At 39.9% G+C, this 22272-nt stretch overlaps 1 protein-coding gene and 1 long non-coding RNA gene across 3 annotated transcripts in view; one reads left to right on the top strand and one right to left on the bottom strand.

Annotated features, from left to right (window-relative positions):
- Positions 1–4644, bottom strand: part of Igsf11 (immunoglobulin superfamily member 11) — a 147276-nt gene extending 142632 nt beyond the window's left edge. Inside the window, exon 1 of the mRNA XM_031363881.1 lies at positions 4473–4644. The gene's annotated coding sequence lies outside the window, so the exon portion shown is untranslated. The remainder of the gene's footprint in view (positions 1–4472) is intronic.
- The window catches only part of LOC116085910, a 19578-nt gene extending 4670 nt beyond the window's left edge, over positions 1–14908 (top strand). The window contains exons 1-3 of one of the 2 annotated variants that reach the window (XR_004116746.1): positions 4339–4609; positions 6727–6766; positions 14612–14908. This is a non-coding gene — a long non-coding RNA (uncharacterized LOC116085910). Of the gene's footprint in view, positions 1–4338; positions 4610–6726; positions 6767–14611 lie in introns of those variants that run through there. The other variant, XR_004116747.1, reaches the window with a different exon arrangement.
- Positions 14909–22272: the final 7364 nt, after the last annotated feature.

The raw sequence follows: 22272 nt of genomic DNA, 5'->3' as shown, positions 1-22272 counted from the left end.
CCAGGAGGGAATGTTTTGATTCTTGTGGAGACTGTTACAGAACACCCACACTTTAGTAGCAACCAGTGCCAGCAGGATGGGGGCTGTGCTAGGGCAATTGTAGTGTGTCTCCCTCCCCCCACCTCTTCCCCACCCGGCCTAAGAAAGAAATGGAGATAAGATGGGCTGAGCTAAAGCACCCTAACCAAAGACTCTACTGTGATTATAATAGCCTTCATGACTCAAAACATAGATGGCATGAGAGTGGATTCAATCTCTACTTATGCAAGTTTAAATTTAACATGAGACAAACTTTTCAATCCATCAAAATGCAAGGCCATCTCTTTCCAGGATCAGTTCATTTGTATTCAAGAATGGAAAATTAATTTTATTTATTGGCATAGGAGAAATATAATTAAGAATGAAAAAAAGAATTATAGAGCTTTCTAAAGCTATATATAAACTATTTTGAATTAGATATTTTAAAGAATCAACATCACAGATCCATTGATCCACATAAATTAAATATTAATTGCATTTAAATTTGGAGGGTTTGTATTTATGGAATTTATATTCTATACAGATGTTATTTTAAGGCTAGTAAAGAGCTTTTAGGCCACTTATTCTGTAATTATTTCGACCAGCTGCTTAGGGCCAGATGTTGTCTACAGCCAGGGTTGGTCCTTTTAAAGATAAAATATGAGGAATCCTCCTCACCTCATGAAGTCAGGAAAATTCTCTAAAATAAGAAAGAATTGGTAGAAAAGAAAATGATGAAATTATCCAAGCATAACAGCAAGAAAGCCAACAAGTGTCCCTCCCTTGTATGCTGACATAAATAGAGCATTTACCATTTACCATTACAATGTTGTCCTCAGAACTGAGAGTATTTATAACCTAGCTATACCAATAGCTTGAGTCTCTTACATCTGCTTCTAAACACACACACACACACACACACACACACACACACATCCTGTGTGTGCAAACAGGATTTACACAAAAGTGAGTAGACATCGCTATCTCCTTCTGAGTGTCTGGTCCCTACCGTCGTCATAATGCTGACAATGGAACTAACTACAGCATCTACATCCACTGGAAAACCCCAGCCCTTGGCTTTAAAGTCTTTCCATCATGAACACATTAGTTCAGAATGCTTCTGAATTCTTCCCAATGACAGTTTTTAAGTGGCCTCAGTGACTTTTGGAGACTTGACAAGAAGAACACCTTCAGTAGCATCTTACATGTCACCTAAGAGTTTGCCATAGTCTCTCTGCTATGAGAAAATTTTTTTTATTAATATTCTGCAAAGTCTCCACCACTTTTCACTAAGCTGGCTGGCTTCAAACTCATCACTTACTTTTATATATTGGGCTATTTTGGAAATCAAATCTCTCTTTTCAAATCCTGGTGGATTTTTTTTTCACAATTGAAAGCATAATTCAGACTATTGTATCTAACAACAAAGACTAGAAATCTCAACGTACAAGAAAACATGAAGCTATAAAAGCCTTAAATGAACTGATGAGCCCTCAACAAAATATAGAGTAGACAAAGGCTAGAAGGGAATGAGAATTGTCTACAGTCTATGCTCAACACATGTAGAATGAGTGATCTTCCCGTTTCCATCAGCCCCTTCCCTAGACTTTCCAGGGTTTCCATGTCAGTGAAAAGGGGAAATTCTTATTACTAGACAAAGTCTGTGTTCATTTTCTATTGCTGCTGTAACCACCCCCTTAAGCCTGTGGCATAAACCAGCACAGATGTATTGTTTTATAGGGTTTGGAGAAAAAAAAATTAAGCTAGGTGCCAGAAAAATAAAAATCAAGTCACTGCACCAGCCAATGGTTGGGCAGGACTTCCAGTTTTCTGCTGTCAGGCTAGCTGACACAGGAGAGAGGAAAGAATTCACCATGCTTCAGAGGGAGAAAGAGCCACTAGCCATGTGAGATCTTGGGCAGAGTGGCCATTGGCCTCTTCACTGAATGGGCCTGGAGTAGCAGATGAGAGATTAAAAACGCACCTAAGCTGAGGACAGATTTAGGGTGCTGAGCTAGGACTAAAAGTAATTGAGCAAATAAAGTTGAGGGAAGATTTGGAAGTTTTGAGCTGGGAGTGAAAAGAAGGGTGCCATAGCTGAGAAAGACTTAGAAGAGCCCAGCCATTGAGCTAAAGCATATTAAAAATAAGTTAGTGTGTGTCTCTGTGTGTGTGTGTGTGTGTGTGTGTGTGTGTGTGTGTGTGTGTGTGTGTTTCACCCACTGATCCAGGGTCCGCCCAGAGCTTAAAGCAAGGTAGTAGAAACAACACACTACAATAAACCATTTCCAGGTCCCACTGAATATCACCTGCCTGCAAACCTCAATTCCTTTTTGCCATAAAAGGAAGCATGCTCACCAGTCTTGAGAAGTAGGAATGGGATCTTTGGAAAGCCATTATTATGCATCTTAAGGGTGCTGTTGGTATATAGTCTGTAGTCTACCTTAACTGGCTGTCATATTGAAGATCAAAAGTTTAAAAGATTTTAAAATCTATTACCCTGTTGTGGTTTTAGTACCCCATCACTAACATATTCTTTAATTTAAAAAAAAAAAACACAGTCTTACTTAGTATCTGCTTCATCCAATTTAACACACAAGAAGAGGAAATCTTACTAGTTTTACTCACTGCTCAATTCTCAGTACCCTTAACAATGTATGACGCACCAGTAGATACTGAAAATATTTTTAAAGTTTTTTATTTTATATGTATGCATGGAGTTTTGATTTACTTTGCTTTTTGTGTGTTTTTTGTTTGTTTGGTTGGTTTGGTTTGGTTTTGCCTGTGAGTATATGTGTATACCAGATCATGTCTGATGCCTACAGAGACCAGAAGGCAGCACTAGATTCCCTGGAACTGGAGTTACAGTTCTGAGCTGTCATGTGGATACTGGGAACTGACCACAGGTTCCCTGTGGAAGGAGCAAGTACTCTTAACCACTGAGCCATCTCACTAAGGCCCGGATAAATACTTTTAAAAGGTGGATAGGTGAAGGAAGCCCTAAGCGATGTCACAAGAGTGAAATCATTCAAGTTACATTCTCTGCCCACAATAATATCAAGGGAAGTATCAACAAATATATACACACTTGGATGTTAGGGAAGGTGAAGCATTTAAAACTGTGAAATCAAAGAAAATTAAAAGATAGATGAATTCAAATGCTTTATATAAATCCCACAAATTATAGCTAAAGTGTATTCTTTACAAAAAACCTAAAATGTTAAATGCTTACATTAGTAAAAATAAATAACAAATAAATATGATAAAAAAGGTAGACAGGAGTATAAGAAAGGAGAAAATGATTTAACTATTAAACAGACAGACCCAGCCAAAAAGTTGGTTAAAACTTTAAAAAGGTTAAATTAACCAAATTCTATTAACCAAATTTAATCAATACTTAAAAATGAGACATGTCAAGTAGTATTAAAAGGAATATTTTACAAATGCCACCTGCATTTAAAAAATTAAATGAACATTTTTGACAATAAATTTGAAAACTTGGAAGAAATAGACAAAATCATAAAAAATATATTTTAACAATACCTGCATAAAAATAAATAGAAAGTCTGGTCACTCTCCAATAACCAAATTAACTGAAGTAAATGCTTAATTTTTTCTAGAAATGAAAATGCAAATCTAGACTATTAACAATTTATACCAAATCTTTTGGAAACAAAAATATATTTTAAAAACTATTAAAAATAGAGAAAGGGGGAAAATCACTTTTCATCTTCTGATGTTAATGTTAGATTGAATATCAAATATTAATAAAGGTAGTAGAAGAAAGAAAAATAACAGACAGAGAAATGCAAATTAGTATTAGCCAACTACATCCAACTATGCTGGTGTAGAAAGATAATACATCACACCAGTTGGACTTCTCTTAGCAGTACAACACTGGTTTAATATTGAAGTGAATGAAAATAATTTGTCACATTGAGAACAAAAGAGAAAACCAACATGATCATCTGGTGAATGATCCACCGAGAACCCTGGCTGAGAGAGAATGAAGTCGAGCTCACTGGCACCACCTTGCTTAAAGAAACAGCACACTTGACTCCCTAGACTCCGGGCCAGTGGCCAGGTCTGAATTCACATCCTTACTCAGAGCGCACTTTGGAAGATGATGTCCCTTAAAGCTGCAAAGTGGAAATAGCCACAGCCTCAATCCTTCACAGAAAGAAGGTCTGTAGCTCCTGTTGCTCTCCCATCCCTTGCCGTATCACACTTGGGGAGTGCTAACTGCCTTTTCTACTATTTTCCTTCTCCTCTCCTATTTTATAGGATGTACTGACAGGCATGGGTTACAGTCCACAAACTAAAGAATATGAAAACAGAATACTTGCTACCGTACTAAAATCTGGAAAGGATAACTGACAAAACTTTTTGAGTTGTCTCCAGTGACAGAAAAATGTGCGCATAAGCAAGCTAAGGGAATAAAGGTTCTGGCTCACCATTTCAGAAGCTTCCCGCAAGGTCGACTGCTCCTATTGCCTTGGGCCTGAAGCAAGACAGAAGCTCACCAGGTCAGGACTGACCGTGTGACACTGCCTACCCGGTGGCAGCCAGGAAGCAAGAATGAAGATGAGAGGTGAGACGCCAAGCTCCCTGCACCCCACTCCCTTTCATCCAGCCCCACCTTCTGGAATTCCGTCTGATTCCAGCCATCTATTATGAGTCCATCAATAGGTTCATGCACTCATTGGTCAGAACCAACATGATCCAATCACATTTTAAAAGTCCCCTTCCTGAACGCTAGAACTGGGAGGATCATCTTCGGCACGTGAACATCAGGGGACTATTTCACATCCAATCCACAATGTCTAATGTGGGAACACTGAGTGATTTTTCAGCCTTAAGTAAAATATAAATTCTATGTGTTTTTAGGTGTAAATGCAAGGAAAGGGTATCAGTGGATGTTAAGTATTCAATTGGGATACACTTTGGTCAATTTTTTTTTTTAACTTCTACTTTAATTTTTGGCAATCAAGACCTTCTCCCAAGGTACAGGAAGTTTTACTTTCAGTTGAAAGCAGAGTCAAAAAATCCCCAAAACAAAAAACAAAACAAAACAAAACCAAAACCAAAAAAAAAACCCTGTGAATGTATGGGAACCCAAGTGTGGTCAGGGGACCTGATGTTAGCTAATTGGACAGGCACACTTTTGGAAATGTAAGCCTTGAGAAGGAGACGTAACTTGGGGGGATGGTGAGGTGGCTCTGAGGTTTTAAGCACAGACTGCTCTTGCAAAGGGCCCTAGCTGGGCTCCCCAGGCCCACAAAGCAGCTTGCAACCTTCTCTAGCTCCAATTCTGGAGGTTCTGAAACCCTCTCCTGGCCTCGGGTACCAGGTATGCACATGGTATGCATTCATTCTTACATGCAGGCAAAACACTCACACAAAAATATACCATCAAGATTAGGGAAAGCATGGGAAAATGGAAATAGAGAAATGTAAAACTAAAGAAAAAAAATCATTCCTCCATACACTGATCAGAAGAAATGTGGTCCCCATTACCTGAAGCCAGTAGTTTAGGTGGTTCTGGGAGATGACCAGAAATCCTTGGTGGAAGACTTTCTATGGCATTGTTTTGACTACCTAGCTTCTTATGATGATTCATCTTCCCTGTCAGTTTGATGGATTTATAATCACTATGGAAACACACCCCTGGGTCTGTGTCTGTAAGAACATTTCCAGAAAAGTTTAAGTAAGGAAGACTCATTCTGAAGATAGCCATCACCATTCCATGAGGCCCAGGGTGGAATAAAATGATCTGCACTGCTGCCTGAGACCATGGTGGTGTCTGGGCCCTTGCTGCCACTAAAGGCCATGTCTGGGTCCCTGATCCTACAGCAGCCAAGGTACGTGTTAATGTTAGGCCTATGTGAACCACTGAAGGCCAATCAGATGGATGTCCATGCTCTGTGCTACAGCCTGAGGCCATGTTGATTCAGTCTGAGCCACGCTGCTGCTGGGAGACATATTGATTTGAGTGGCCTGTGCTTGCCACCTAAGGCCATGGTAGTGTCCAGGCTGGTCCCTGCTGTAGCTGAGAACCATGTCTGGGTCTGTGGTCCTGCTATGGCAGGGGTCTGTTTTAATGTCTGAAGCCCTTGCTATTATCAAAGGCTATTTATGTCCATAGTCTGTGCTGTGGCCTGAAGCCCTATTGATGTCTGTGGGCTGTGTTGCTGCCAAGGACTATCCTGATCTGGGTGGCGTGTGCTGCCACCTGAGGCCAAGATGGTATCCGTGGTCTAGGCTGCCTCCGATGGTCTTATCTGTGTCCATGGTTCTGCTGCAGCTGGGAGCTGTGTTCTGATCTGTGCTGTTACCAGAAATGATGAGGGGGCCCATGATCTGAGCTCCAGATGACTATAAAGAGCAGGAGAACTACTTCAGCAGTGATGTGAATGACTGCAGACACCAACTGAGAAAGGGGAACATGGGAGGTTTCTATGGCAACCCCCACCCTAGTTGCTTCCCCTAGATTAACAGCCTAAAATGGAAGCTATCAAGGAGATGTGGCAAAGATGCTGAAGTGTAGCTCTCCACAGCTGATGGCTTCTGGCAGAGATGCTAGTGGAAAAGGACTCAATTTTTCTTTGGTGGGTGGACCATGAGGAATTTGATCACACTCCAGTTAAGTGTGTGGACGACACAAATCTGACCTTTTGTTTTGTTCTGTTCTGTTTTGTTGGGGGGAAGGTCACAAAGGCTGATGGTGCAGACACAGAAGGACTGGGAGGTAAGTGATCAGGCTTGTATGAGATGAAATTCCCAAAGAATCAATAAAACAATTATTGGTGTTGGGGGGGGAGAGATTTCCAGGAAGGTTTAACTGAGCAAGGAACCCACTTTGAAGGTAACCATCATCACTCCATCAGCTTGACTCTGAAAAAGAAGGAGAAAGTTAGCTGAGAATCAGCCATCCCTGCTTTTTGACTGCTATGCTGGCACTGGAGCTGGCTTCCCCAGATCCCTGCCACCACACCTTGCCTGCCAGGTTGGACTGTGTCCTTTCAACTGTGAGCCAAGACAAAGCATCCGCCTTCATGTTGCTTTGGAGAGCTATATTCCACAGCAACTAGAGTAGTGCCCGATACACCTCCTTTAGTTGTGCCTTGCCTTATGATCTGCAGGCTGTCTGTCTAGGAGCTACTCCAAATCCTGGACTTTCTCTGTTATTAGTCATACATTTCTATTCTGGCCATCAAGGGCTTTAAGCTCTTTAGGATTAAAATATTTTGGCTTTTTTTTTTTCTTTCTATGTTAGAGATATCAATTAACTTACATTTCCAAAAAAATTTGAAACATAAAGAGGGTTATACTTGATTAAATTCAGTAGAGGAATTTTTTTTGTAAAGGAATAAAATCTGAGCAAGAACTTAACACACAGGAGAAAGAAACAGAAGATGTTAACAGACTGTGTTACAGTCTGATGGGGTCTGTAACTGTGGGCCCAGAGCCAGAACACAATGCATAGTTCATATTTGAAATCAGTTTATACGAATGGAATTATTTACTATGTCCTTTGCAATGAAACTATGTCCTGTATAGCCTCATTCACATCTTCAGTGTGATGCTATGCAATAGGTTATACCACCCTTGTGACATTTGATAGTCACTGTCAAGTTGACTATATCTGCAGTCACCTAGCAAACACACATCTGGGTGTGTCTGTAGGGTGGTTGCCATCTTTTTTTTTTTTTTTTTTTTTTTTTTCGAGACAGGGTTTATCTATGTAGCCCTGGCTGTCCTAGAACTCACTCTGTAGACCAGACTGGCCTTGAACTCAGAAATCCACCTGCCTCTGCCTCCCAAGTGCTGGGATTAAAGATGTGTGCCACCACCACCCGGCAGTGGTTGCCATCTTAATAAAGAGGAAGAAGAACCTGCCTATATATAAGTGGCACCATCCATGAGCTGGGGTCCCAGCCTGGATAAAAAGGGGAAGAAGCCAGAAGAGCATCAGCATTTGCCTCTCTCTTGCTCTCTGACTGCACATAGTGTGACTAGCTGTTTCACATTCATGCGGCCATGCTTTCTCTGCCACGATGGACCTTAAGTCATGTCCCATAACATTCTTGTATGGGGTATTTGGTTATAGTAATGAGAAAAGTAACTACTACAACCTGTCACTATGGATAAAGGAAAGAGATTTAGGGCTAGGGAGGTGACTAAGTGGATAAGTGTACTGGCTAGTCTTCCAGAGGTTTCAGGTTCAATTCCCAGCACCCGCATCATAACTCCAGGTCTGGGGCAGACAATACTTTCTTCTGTCCAATACCTCTGAATTATTAATGTGGTGGCTTGCAGCTGATAATTTCTACTTTTAATACTAAAAGTTTGTTCAACTTTTAGCCCATCTTCTCTATATCAGCTAATGAGCTTCTCTTCCTTGACACAGTGAAATAAAGCTCCAACCTCTTAAAAATTAGCCTGAATTTTATATTTAGTGAGAATGAAGACTAAAATAATATTTGGTTTTATATGATCTTAATAGTAAAATTAAAAATAGCCTATAACAATTGGAACCTAAATTAAAAACAGTCAGCTATGCTCTGTTTCTATGGTAACACAATGAGGAAAAGATTAGATGGACTAAGAGATATTATAATTATAATACGTAGGTCTAAGACCTTAATATAATTTTTAGAAAAAAATCATATGCATATAATAATTATTGTCATTGAAGTCCACACATTAGCACCACATGTTCCTGAAGGGGTGAGTTAGGATACAAGAATTCTCCTGTGCACACTGCTGATCTTGGGACTGCCTTCTGCAAGTTTAGCCTCGCTTCCTAACCTGTAACCTGGAAACATCTTGCTTGCCATGGCTCAGTGAAGAATCTCTTTCTGCTCAGCTGTATCTTCTTTGTTCAGGCATTAAAGGCATTTTTTTTGCCTACTGTGGTAGCTCAAATGGGAACAGCCCCCAGAGACTCACATGTTTAAATACCTGGTCCTCAGTTGGTGGAACTCTTTGGAGAGGATTAGAAGGTGTGGCCTAATTGGTGGAGATGTGTCACTAGGGGTTTGATTTGAAGTTTCAAAAGATTCCTGCCATCCTCAGTGTGCCTTTCTCTGCCAACTACTTGTGTATCATGATGTAAGCTCTCAGCTTTTCCTTTCACAATGCTTTTGCTCCACCATCATGGACTCTAATCCTTTGAAACTGTAAGCCTACTTAAATGTTTTCTTGAGCAAATCACCTGGTATTTTGGCACAACAATAGAAAAGCGACTAAGACAGTGATTGAAGATTGAAGCAGAATGAACAACACATACTAAACATGGAAGCATGTGAGAAGAAGTCTAAAACTGCATGACAGGTAAACTCATTAAGAAGCTGAAAAACTGCAGCCATTCATCAACAAACCTCCCTCATGAAATGGTACGATGGACATGGGGTCTCCTGGTGTTGTTCCAGTAAACTTGAAATTGTTGAGCTCAACTTGTCCTCCACCTCAGCTTCTCAGCATCTGGGGCTGGGGGTGCAGAGCATAGTCCCAGAGCCTCAGGAGCACATTCACAGCTCCTGGGACACTGACAGGAAACTTGTGGCACTGACATGTATAGCCCACAGATGTCCATATGTAGTAAACTACTCCTGAATGGAACAAATGTCAGCATATAATCTTTTTCTCTCCCATCCCCCAAATGGCAGTGCTTTGTCATACTTCACCAGGTTCCTCAGAAGGTTCTGGCATAATCAATAATCAACCAGCAAAAAAAAAAAAAATTTATCTCTAATTGGCTTTTCCTCTGTTAACTTTTCCATCAATTACTTCCATTTTCCTAGAAATTCTTCTCAAAGTATTTATACATAAACTTTGGCTCGGCTATATCTTCAGAAGAATCTAGGCAAATAAACTTATATTTACCTATATTTTATGCATTTGTGTACATGATTCTCAAAATGACTCAGCTAAAAGCCTTTATCATTTTTTTGTAGTATTGGCTATTTTAAATCACATATCAGAATTCTAAGAATAGTTCTCTTTTGTCCTAGAGATCTTGTAACATTTCCATTTTTTAATATTAGAATCAAATAAAGTACATACAAGACAGGGCTTTGGTGTCTGAACTTCTAAGTTATAACTGGTTTGCTCAATGTCAACTCGGCTATATTGTCTAATACCTTTTGGGAAGTCAATTTACCTCTCTATGCCCCAACTACCACATTTACAAAAATGGAATACAATTCCTACCTCACAGGATGTTGTTAGGATTCAGTGCACTAATGTGTGTGAAAATGTCCATTATAGAGCCAGGCAGGTAGTCATCCTGGAAAGCAAGCACTGATAGCTGACGTTATTATCATTATCAGCCTCCATGAGTATCCACAGTACTGATAGCTGATGCTGTTATCATTATCAGCCTCCGTGAGTATCCACTTTGTAGACTTGCTGTTTCCACCTCAAACTTTTCACTGGATCTTATTTTTGAAGATATAACTGCCTCAATCTCTTTAGTACTGAGGATCAAATATCTCCATAGAACACACTGAGGAAAACCTCCATATATGTTTCCAATAGACTTCAGGACACTACCACTCTCAAAAATACCCCTTCCTCACAGCCAGTCCTTACCTGTTCTGACTCATCCCTGGATTTTCACAGATCTTGGGCAGTCCTTCATTAACTGAACAAAGACAGAAAATCTTTTTGGTGGTATAAGTAGAAGCAAAAACATCACCATACAAAATGCCTGGTTACACTGTGAAGCTGGAAGTTGACTAGGCCCCCTCAAGATTCTACCAGAGAACTACAGATGATAAATACCTTCAGCAAAGTGGCTGGATATAAAATTAACTTTAAAAAATCAGTAGCCCTCTTTGATACAAATGATAAACTGACTAAGAAAGAAACTAGGAAAACACTCTTTACAATAGGCACACAAAAAAATATAAAATATCTTGGTGTAACTCTAACCAAACAAATGAAAGACATGTATGATAAGAACTTCAAGTTTTTGAAGAAAGAAATTGAGGGAGATATCAGAAGATGGAAAGCTCTCCTATCCTCATGGATTGGTAGGATTAACATAGTAAAAATGGCCATCTTACCAAAAACAATTTACAAGTTCAATGAAATTCTCATCAAACTTTCAACAAAATTCTTTACAAACCTTGAAAAAGCAATTCTCAACTTCATATGGAAAAAAACAAAATAGATAAAGCAATTCTGTAAAATAAAAGAACTTGTGGAGGTATCACTATCCCTGGTTTTAAGCTATATACTATAGAGCAATGGTAATAAAAGACTACATGGTATTGGCGTAAAAACAGACAAGTTGATCAGTGAGATAGACCCACACACATATGGACACTTGATATTTGACAAAGAATCCAAAACCATAAAATGGAAAAAAGAAAGCATCTTCAACAAATAGTGCTCATCTAACTGGATGCCTGAATGAAAAAGAAAGCAAATAGACCCATAACTACCACCCTGCACAAAACTCAAGTCCATGTGGATCAAAGATCTCAACATAAAACCAGACTAACTCTAATAGAGAGAAAGTGAGGAACTGCCTTGAACACATTGGCACAGGAGACAAATTCCTGAACAGAATACCAATAGCTCAGTCACTATGATCAGCAATTTATAAATGAGACCTCATGAAATTGAAAAGCTTTTGCAAGGCTAAGGACACTGTTTGTAGGATAGAAGGGCAACCTACAGAGTGGGAAAAGATCTTCACCAACTTAACATTCAACAAAAGACTAATATGCAAAATATATAAAGAACTCAAGAAGAATATTGAATTAGGGCTGGCTTATAGTCTCAGAGGTTCCGTCCATTATCATCAAGGCAGGAGCATGAGAGCATCCAGGCAGACATGGTGCAGGAGGAGCTCAGAGATCTACATCTTCATCTGATGGCTACTAGGAGAAGACTGGCTTCCAGGTAGCTAGGAAAAATGTCTTAAAGCCCATGCCCACAGTGACACACCTACCTGAACAAAGCCACACCTCCAAATAGTGCCACTCCCTGGGCCAAGCATATTCAAACCATGACAGGGGTGACCCTAACTGAGATTCCTACCAGCAGGGGATACAGAGACTGAAGTGGCTACCTCCCATAGCCATGCAGGACTTCAGATGGAGAGAGGGGGACATAAACCCAGCCACAAAACCTTTATCCAAAATTTCTTCTGCCTACAAGATGCACAGGCATAAAGATAGAACAGAGATTAAAGGAATGATCAACCAATGGCTGGCCCAACTTGAGACCCACTCCATAGGATAGATCCAACCCCTGACACTATTAATGAAACTTTGCTGTTTTCTAACATACCTGTCTCCTGAGAGGCTTCATCCAGCAGCAGATGAAAACAGATGTAGAGACCCACAGCCAAACATCAGTTGGAGTTCAGAGAGTCTTTTAGAAGAGTGGAGGATAGAAGTGAGAGAGCTGGAGGAGTCAAGGACACCACAAAAAGACCTACAGAGACAATTAACTTCACAGAGACTGAACCACCAACCAAAGAGCATGCAGTGGCTGGGCCTAGAACCCCTACACTTTTGTAGCAGATATATAGCTTGGTTGTCATGTGTGTCTTCTAACAATCAGAGCAGGGACTTTCTCTGTCTCTGTTGCCTGCCATTGGATCCATTTCCCCTAATTGTACTGCCTGGTTGGGTCTCAGTGGGAGAGAATCTGCTCAGTTCTGCTGGGACTAGATGTTCTAGGGCAGGGTGGATCGGGGGGGGGGGGCTCCCCTTCTCCTTGGAGGGATTTGTAAGAGTGAGGCTGGGAGTGGAGGGGGAGGGGGACTGCAATCAGGATGTACAGTGAAAAAAATAAATTATTGAGAAGAAGAAGGAAGAGGAGGAGGAGGAAAAGGAGAAGAAGAAAGAAGAAGAGGATGAGGAGAAGAAGAGGAGGAGGAAGAGAAGGAGGAGGAGGAGGAGGAGGAAGAAGAGAAAGGAGGAGGAGGAGGAAGAGAAGGAGGAGGAGGAGGAGGAGGAGGAAGAAGAAGAGAAAGGAAGAGGAGAAGAAAGAGAAGGAGAAGGAGGAGGAGGAGGAGGAAGAGGAGGAGGAGGAGGAGGAAGAGGAAAGATGACTTCCTAGATGGCCAAGATTTCCTGGAGGCTTCTTGCCTAATCCTATCTAATCCCAGGCTAGTTGCAATATAGCACCATGTGATGCCATGGCCTTTTGAACTATGAACTATGGCTTAACACATTGATGGGAAGTATTCTGGGTCCTGTATTGCTTGGTTCTATCAGTGAAACTTTGGTGATGCCAGTAAGAGAATGTGAACTATACAGATGATAGAAGATACCACTATTCCCATGAGATACATGGATCTACTCTCTACTTCCCAAGACACTTAATATTTAAACTTATAACTTTATTCATTTTGCCACATCCTCCTTTAGAAAGTAAACATTTCTGCCTGCTCCTCAATAAGAGAAGAAATAGCATAAGAGATATTGTCAACATCATTATATACAAATTCTCAATGTTGATGATGTGCAGTATAGCAGTGTTTGTTGATATATTATCAACTCCCACACTCTGTCCACATTAAATTTATTGTATTGGTATCTTTTCTGTTGCTGTGATAAAACACCATAACCATAAGCGACTTATAGAATGTAGGTGTCTTTTGCTACCTTATTGGTTCTTCTTCCTTCTACCTTTCTCTACCCTTTTTCTTCTACCATTTCAACCCCTTAACACTAGATAAGAAGGAAAAGAGGATAAAGAGGAAAGGAAAGAGATCTCTGAATAAAGTCAAGGGTCAGAAATGGGTGATATTATCATTAGACCACTTCCTGCAGATTAAGGGTATCAAGTTCCTTGGGGCAAGTTTGATATTCGCCATCAGGATATCGTAATTTATTCTTGTTGTTGTTTCTTCTTTGCACATGACTACATAACAAATAGCAAGCAACAACAACCAACAGTAACCAACAACAACCAACAGCAACCAACAACAACCAACAGCAACAAACAACAACCAAGAGCAAGCAACAACAACCAACAGTAACCAACAACAGCCAACAGCAACCAACAGCAGCCAACAACAGTCAACAGCAACCAACAGCAGCCAGCAACCAACAGCAGCCAACAACAGTCAACAGCAACCAACAGCAACCAACAACAACCAACAGCAGCCAACAACAGTCAACAGCAACCAACAACAACCAACAACAACCAACAACAACCAACAGCAGCCAACAACAGTCAACAGCAACCAACAACAACCAACAGCAACCAACAACAACCAACAACAACCAACAATTCCCCATACCTCTTGGGATTTATATAACCTCTTTAGCATTTATATAACCTCTGAAAAAAAAATCCCAGAATTCCAAATGTTACCAAAGTCTCAGAAACTATCCACAGTTGGCAAAATAAAACACTAGAGCATAAGGCAAATAGTCAGCTGCTGTAGACAATCTGAAGTGGCCCCATATCCCACACCTGGGTCAAAACGAAAACATATTCTTATAACATTTCTATTTTTTTTAATATAAACCAAAACTCTAAAGTTGTCACTACAATAAAAGGAATTATTTTTATATAAAAGGATTATATCAATATATCTTATTTTGGTTTATGATTCCAGATGGAAATTGCATAATGGAGAGGACGGTATGGTGGCAGCCAAAGCACCAATTGAGCCATCATATCTCCTGGGCACAAAGGAAAACAGAAAGGTGGAACTAGAAGTGGGCTGAGTCTTTATGCTCTCAAGGTCCACTCCCTATGACATACTTCCTCCAACAAGGCTTCACCTCAGGAAGATTCCATAACCTCTCCCAAGTAGCTTCACCAGCAAGGAGCCAAGTGCTTGAACTCCCGAACCTGTAAGGGACATTTTTCATTCAAACTACCACAGTGATACATTAAACATCAAAAGCAATGGTCTTTGTCCTCGAAGATTTTCAGTCGAGTCAAAAAGGTAGAGAATCATCAAATAAGTGCTAAAAACAAAGACAAGTATTATGAAGAAGGCCGGTCTGGTCTCAAGCAGGCCTGTGACACAGTAATTTGACATAATCAAACATAAAGTCTAGAAAGAGTTTCCTGAACTCATGATTCTTGTACAAATAGGCAACCGTACATTTTTCTCATCTTGCTATTTAAGGAAGAGAAAGTTGTTCTTTTGTTATTATTTCTAGTACTGTTAAGTTCTGGTGGGTCTTTTCCAAATGTCAAGTTGCTGGGTGGAGTCACACAAATGAAATACATTTTAAGACATGCTCACAAAAGTCAGAGAGTAGTACTTAAAGGGGTTCTAACTCTAGTGAGGAGACGGGGAGGTAAATAGGAAAAGAGAAAGAAGGTAAACCTGAGGTTCCTCACTTTCCCTCTGGAGAGTTGGAGTTGAAACTGTTGTGCCTTAGAAATGGACATTGGAAAAGTAATGGCTGGTGAATGTCTAAATGACTAAGCCAACATCCTGTCTCACACTGCTGCACATACCACATATGGTTAGAGCTGTCAAGTCTGACTGAGGGAAGGGGGTGAGGTGAGAAGAAGGCTGCTGAGCAGAGAAACCTTGGCTTAGTCAGGGTTTTTATTGCTGTAAAAAGGCACCAGGACCATGGCATATCTTACAAAGGAAAAATATTTAATTGGGGGTGGCTTACAGTTCACAAGTTTAGTCCATTATCATAATGGTCGGAAACATGGTGGCATGCAGGCAGACATGATACTGGGGAAGGAACTGAGAGCACTACATCTTTATCTGCAGGCAGCAGAAGTGAAGAATGCTGCACTAGCCCTAGCTCAAGCATCTGAAACCTCAAAGCCCACCCTCACAGTGACACACTTTCTCTAACAAGGCCACACCCAGTCCAACAAGGCCACACCCACTTCAAAAAGGTCACACCTCCTAATAGTGCCACTCCCTATGGGCCTATAGGGGCCATTTTTATTCAAACCACCACAAACCCTGGATATGAGAATGAAAAGACCATAGAGCAAGAACTACGAAATCATAAATACCGTCACCTATATGTTTTAAAATCATCATTTATTTTTCTTTTCCTTATTTATTTATTTTATGTATATGAGTGCTCAATCTGCATGTGTACCTGCAGACCAGAAGAGAGCATCAGATCACATTATAGATTATGAGCCATCATGTGCTTGCTAGGAATTGAACTCAGGACCTCTGGAAGAGCAGACAGAGCTCTTGACCACTGAGCCATCTCTCCAACCCCATCTTCCATTTTTTTCAATGTTTGTCTTCAGTTCATCTAGGGTGAATTTTTGTAAAAGGGATAAGGTAGAGGAACTGGTTTACCCTGCACCTTTTATTCAGATGGCTTCTCCTTACCAACTAGCTACAATTTTTGCTATAATTAGGATGGTTGAACATGTGGGGTTTTCTCCTTTTTTCAGCTCTCCTTTACCAGTTTCTTCTCTATGTCAGCCCCAGGCATAAACTATCTAATTAATCCGTGTTTAATCCATGTTCATAATAATCTTAAAATCTGGTGGTCACCTCCAACAGAACAAAATACTTCCTTCTTGTGAACATTCCCATGGACATGTAAACTTAATTTTAAAAGCTTGAAAATATAATAAAATAAATTCCTCTGAGTAACAGTCCAGACCAAAAACAAAAACAAAACAAAACAAAAAAAACAAAACTATATTCTGATCTAAGTACCTTATCAAAAGCGAAAAAAGAATTCTATCATTTCACTCTCCCAACACACACAGCAGCCTGACTTCCTGTCTGAAATGAAGAAGGAACTTTTAATATCAGTGACAACATGTTTCTGTTTCTCTTGTTCCTTCTAATAAGAAAGAGTCAATATGTAATTTCTGCACTGTGGCTAACAAAACACTTTTGAGAATGCAGGCTTTCAAAATAACTTTTGAAAATAATTTTTAAGTAAAAAACATTATTTTACAATGGCTTGCTACACAGTGATGTACTACAAGGATGATTTCTTGATCTAAAAAAAAAAAAAGGCAAAATTTAGAGTCCCTCTTCAGTAAAGTATGGTATGCAAGGACAGCATTTCTTAGTGGCAGTGAATAATTGTTTTCACCTTCTAGGAGCCACAGGCTTCAGTTTTAGGAATTCACATTGGTAATCAAGATCATAAAACTATGAAGGTATATTATATATTTCCCTAGATGTTAGTTGAATCATCTTCCAGCATTTCAAAGTAATATTTTTCACATACATTTGTAAATTTTCATTTATGAAATTCCTTTGGAAGTGGTCCTTTTTAGACTAGGAAAGGCCCAATGTCCACTGTAACTCACTGAGGTTGTTTTCAGTGAGTAAAATATAGCCATGGCTTAAAGGTATCTGAAGATGATGACACAGTCCAATTTCAGGTAATAACAAAATTCCAGCTCCCTTAGACAATCTTCTGAGGGCAGCAAGGTAGATGTATAAAAGGCTAAGTTACCACCTTCGCGACAAGGATAAATCAACACTCCTTCTCCTTCTGTCCTCTCAAAATAAACAAACAGGATTAGGGAAAACAGCAGAGGAGGGGCAGGGAGTAGGAAAGAAATCACATATTTGCCACCAATTAAAAAGGTGCTACTTTGTTAACAGTCGCTCACTGTTTCAGGAGGAAATTTTTCACTTTGCTGAGTCTGTCGTCATGGCAATGAAAATTGAGACCTATTTCTTCCTGGCTTTAAAATCCCATATAGCAGTGATTCACCAGAGTATGAGACAATTCTGTGAGGAAAGGCAGTGTGTAGGAGGAAGGAACATCTGTGGGGGCTGCTCTAGGTGTGAGGCACTTTGCATAATCCCACTTATCCTCAGCATTAATATACCTTGCAAACTTTATGTTCTGTCTGTAAAGGAGAAGGCCTGCGGCTCTCAAAGCACCTTAATGCAGAGTACAACATTCTGACCAAAAGCAACTTGGAGAGGAAATGGTTTATTTGGCTTATAAGTTACTGGGAAACCAAGGCAGAAATCAGTAAGGAACTGAATCAGAGGCCATGGATGGGGTGCTGTTTACTGCTTGCTCCATTAGCCTGCTTTGTTATACAGCCCAGGACCACTGGCCCAGGGATGGCCCTACCCACAAGAGATTGAGCCGTCCCACATCAATCATTAATCAAGAAAAACATTCTGAAGACATGCCCACAGGCCAATCGGATGGAGGCAATCTTTCATCTGAGATTCCCACTTCTCAGGTGACTCTAGCTTGTGTGACATTGACAAAAACTAGCCAGAAGACAGCATGGCATACACTCCATGCACCGATCTTTCTGGTAGACTATTACCCATGATGGGAACTACAGACTATCAATCTACAAGTAGGAATACTGATTTACTTAATTTACTATTCAAGTTAAGAAGGGTACCTCAGTTCTCTGACATTATCTCTGATAATCATAAATGCTATCTGTGATATCTCTCCTAATCTACAATTTCAAAGCATGTAGGACCTGTCACAACTGTAACAACATGCAGGACAGTTAACTTATTCCTTACATATGAATTCAGAGGCATGAAGAGCCTCTCAGCAGCCAACTAAATATTGTGGTCCATGGCCTATCTTCCCAGAGAGATGACCCTTCCCTTTGGAATCAAGATTTCTAGACCAGTAGAGCTTCATTCTGAGGGTAGGAAGTAAAGCTCTATTTGTAGATCACCAGGGAACACTCTAAGAAAAGGGAGTGCTAATTTCAGCCCTTGGTGACCAGACCCAAGAACCTTGTCTGCAGGAGAAACAGTACCACATACTGGATTTGGAAGATGTTCAGCATCCTGAGGTTATACCCTCAGCTCTGCAGAGTAGAACTAGCTTCCTAGCACCGTAACCCCTCATTCAAAGTCATTCTACCATTATTAAGACAGATTCTTTGGCATGGTCAGGCCTATGACAAGACAGACGAATTCCATCAGCTGGCCCCCTGATGTTGTCCTTAGTCAGAAATGATGTTTATGTGAAACACCCTGACAGCATCTAAGGCCTTCTACAAATCCACAGATGGTAGTTTTGGCAGAAGCACTATGGACAAGAAAAGGAAAATCCATACTGAGTAAGTACGTATTCTAGTAAGAGTAACATGGTGCACCGTCATGATGGAATAAATCAGTAAAGAAATCAAAGAATGATTAAATGAAAGAACCCTCAAGGGAATATTATTCAAATGTAGATCAGAGAAATATAAACTAGAGAAAGAAAACTAAGATAAATGTAATAGAAACCATAGTTGGAGATGTATGAATTATCAAAAGATATTCTACAGCCATACTACCACCCTGAATGAGCTGAGCACATCTGAAGTCTTATGAATTGCCAAGGATTAGATCTATTTAAAGGCTAAAGAGAGAATGAGAGGAAGACTTCCAGTGACCCGTAGCCTTTCCCAATACATCCCAGCTGGATTGTGGTGGGCTGTAAAGAAAAGAAGTGAAGATGTAGAAAGGAAAGCATTGTTTCCTTTCTCCTTCGCTCTTTAGTTGTATGGATTTATGCTGTACATTGTAATAGTTCAATCCATGCACACACTGTGTAGTGACTAAGTCAGGGTAAGTATTTTTCATTTCTTTACAGATTATAATTCTTCTGGTTGTCTGAAATAAACATTTTATTTGCTGTAGTCACTTCACTATACTAAAAGCACCAGATCTTCCTCTTTAGTCTAACTGGAACTTCACACTGATGAGCAACCTCCCAGGTCTTCCTCCTCCCCCAGATCCTGCAAGGTTCTAATAATCTCTATTCTGCTCTGAACTGAGTTCAGCTGTTTTGTTGTTTTGTTTTGGATGTGGTTTTGTTTGGCTGTTTTTAGATTTCACATACATTTGAGAACATGAAGTACTTCTTGCTCCATCTGCCTTATTTTGTGAAACACAATGTCTTCCATGGCACTTCTTTCCTTTAATCAAACAGCATTCCCTTGTTTATATATACCCATACTGCTTAAATCTCATCATCTGTTAATGGACACCTAGGTTGATTTTATATCTTAACCACTGTGTGCCAACAAACATGAAGACTTTAACAGGCCAATCACCCACTTTGGAAACTGCTTAAAGATCAAGCAATCTATTTTCCTTAGAGACAGAAAGCAAGAAGTAAAGGAAGGGGCCAGGCGTGATGACTCATGCTTATAATCCCATTCCTCTGGTGGCTCAGGCAGGTACATCAACCACCATGGGTACTAGGTACAGCCTAAGCTACAGAGAAGAGACAGAGGGAGGACACACTCTGTAGGTTTCAGAAAAGAAGAGGACGACAAAGAAGCTGAGGACTAATCTTGAAGCAAAGTCAAATCCTTGGGGTGAGTTGATCCTAAGCAAATCCTGAGTGTGGTCTGAGAGAAAGAATGGAAATTCTTTGTAGGCTTAGAATTTTTTTCTAAGTGGCTGTGATTTGAGGGTTTTTTGGTTTTGGTTGGTTGTTGGTTGGTTGGTTGGTTTTGGTTGGTTGGTTGGGGTTTTTGTTGGCTGCTGTTGTTGTTGCTTTAGAATTATTTATTAGTTTATGTATATGAATACACTGTGGCTGTCTTCAGACACACCAGAGGAGGGCATCAGATTCCATTACAGACGATTGTGAGCCACAACATAGTTACAGGGAATTGAACTCTGGAAGAACTGTCAGTGCTCTTAACCACTAAGCCATCTCTCCAGCCTAGGCTAGATTTTAAAAAAAAAAACAAAACTTTTAATAAGGCTTCTCAAACACTTCAAACCTGCATCTAGTCCACCTTTCAAAGGTAGGGGAGAAAAGACAGTAAATGGGACAAGGGGATATGTACCTGTTTAGTACATTGTGGGCAATTTCAGTCTCCATTTGTCAGGATACCAGCAGTCCAGTTCAGTAGTGTCAGGATACCAAAAATGAATCAGCTGCAGGAACATGATCCAGCAGAAACAGCAGGCCTCCACTGAATCAACACTAGTCAACAGCAGTGACCAGAACCAGCTGGGATGCCAGGAGAAGTTCTCTGTCATGCCTCTCTCAACAAAGGGAAGACCAGTGAAAATTTGAGGGCAAGTACACATTGCAAGGCTAGCTATGCAAGTACGCCATTACTGTCTGTTGACTCTTATTTATACTCTCTCCAAACACTGTGTGTCTTTCCATGTGAGTCTGCCACAGCAAAACATACATGAGTCTGTATCACATGACATATCCAGGAACTTCTACTTCATTTCCCCCTTTTGTTTAAAAATTGTTTCTCCCTAACATTAACAATCTATATACAATAAAAATAATTATTAGAACCACAAAACTAGAACTTTACATCATACTTTAAATAATCAGCTTATGTACAACATAGTCAATCAAAACAACCTTAAATTTCTACTAATATACAATAATTGAAACAAAGCAACCTTAAATTCCTATCAGTCTACAACAATTCAAACAAAGCAAGCTTAAAATTCTACTAATATACAATAAAACAAAACAACCTTAAATTTCTATCAATATACAATAATTTAAAACTATCATCCTACATGATAACAAACATAATATATCAAACAACCAAAACCATCCATCCCAACTTAAGGGACTGAGATGACAATCTTCTTATAATTGCTTCATGCTGAATTGGGGTGAAGAATTTCTGTTCAGGGCCCCAAGGGGTGGAAAATGGTTAATCCAAAAGAAGAAAACAACAAAACAAAATAAAACAAACAAACAAAACCCTAGTGTTATCATTTGTTGCCAGTCTGTTTTTATCTGGTCTATGTGTTGTTTGTCTGTTCTATGTGTTGTCTGTCCAGTCAATGTGTTGTCCAATCTTTGTGGGATCAATCATTTGCTAGCCCTTTTGAAGCTGAATGCATATTCTGGAGAAATCAGTAACTGAGACAGTGTGTAAGAGTGAATCACATGAGCTTATTCGCTTTCTGAAGACATTTATGTCTCAGGTGATAAGAGATTTTCCCTGGTCAGATCTAATCTGTATAAGCTTTGTTGGTAGCCATATTTTTTCATTCCCTATGCATGCATAAGCATAACCACATCCCCATTTTAAACTATTGCAGGCCATTGTAATGTCAACACATAGAGTATATAGGTTGGCCTAATTCCTCGGGTTTGTTTGTTTGTTTGTTTGGTTGGTTGGTTGTTTTGTTTTGTTTTGTTTTGTTTGATAACCCAGTGTTTCTCAACTACTGCTGCTGTTCCTTTTTCACCAACATTAAAAAAGCTTAGGGTTAACAAGGCATTATTTAGTCTGTTCCCGGGGGGGTGGGGTTACTCTCCCTTTTTGCTTAAAAAGCATCTCTTTTAAGGTATGATTGGGTCCTTTTATAATAGCTTGTCC

The sequence above is a fragment of the Mastomys coucha genome, unplaced genomic scaffold (genome assembly GCF_008632895.1).
Source record: "Mastomys coucha isolate ucsf_1 unplaced genomic scaffold, UCSF_Mcou_1 pScaffold12, whole genome shotgun sequence".
NCBI lineage: Eukaryota > Metazoa > Chordata > Mammalia > Rodentia > Muridae > Mastomys > Mastomys coucha.
Note: the sequence above shows the minus strand (reverse complement) of the source record. Positions and strands in the feature narration are given on the sequence as shown.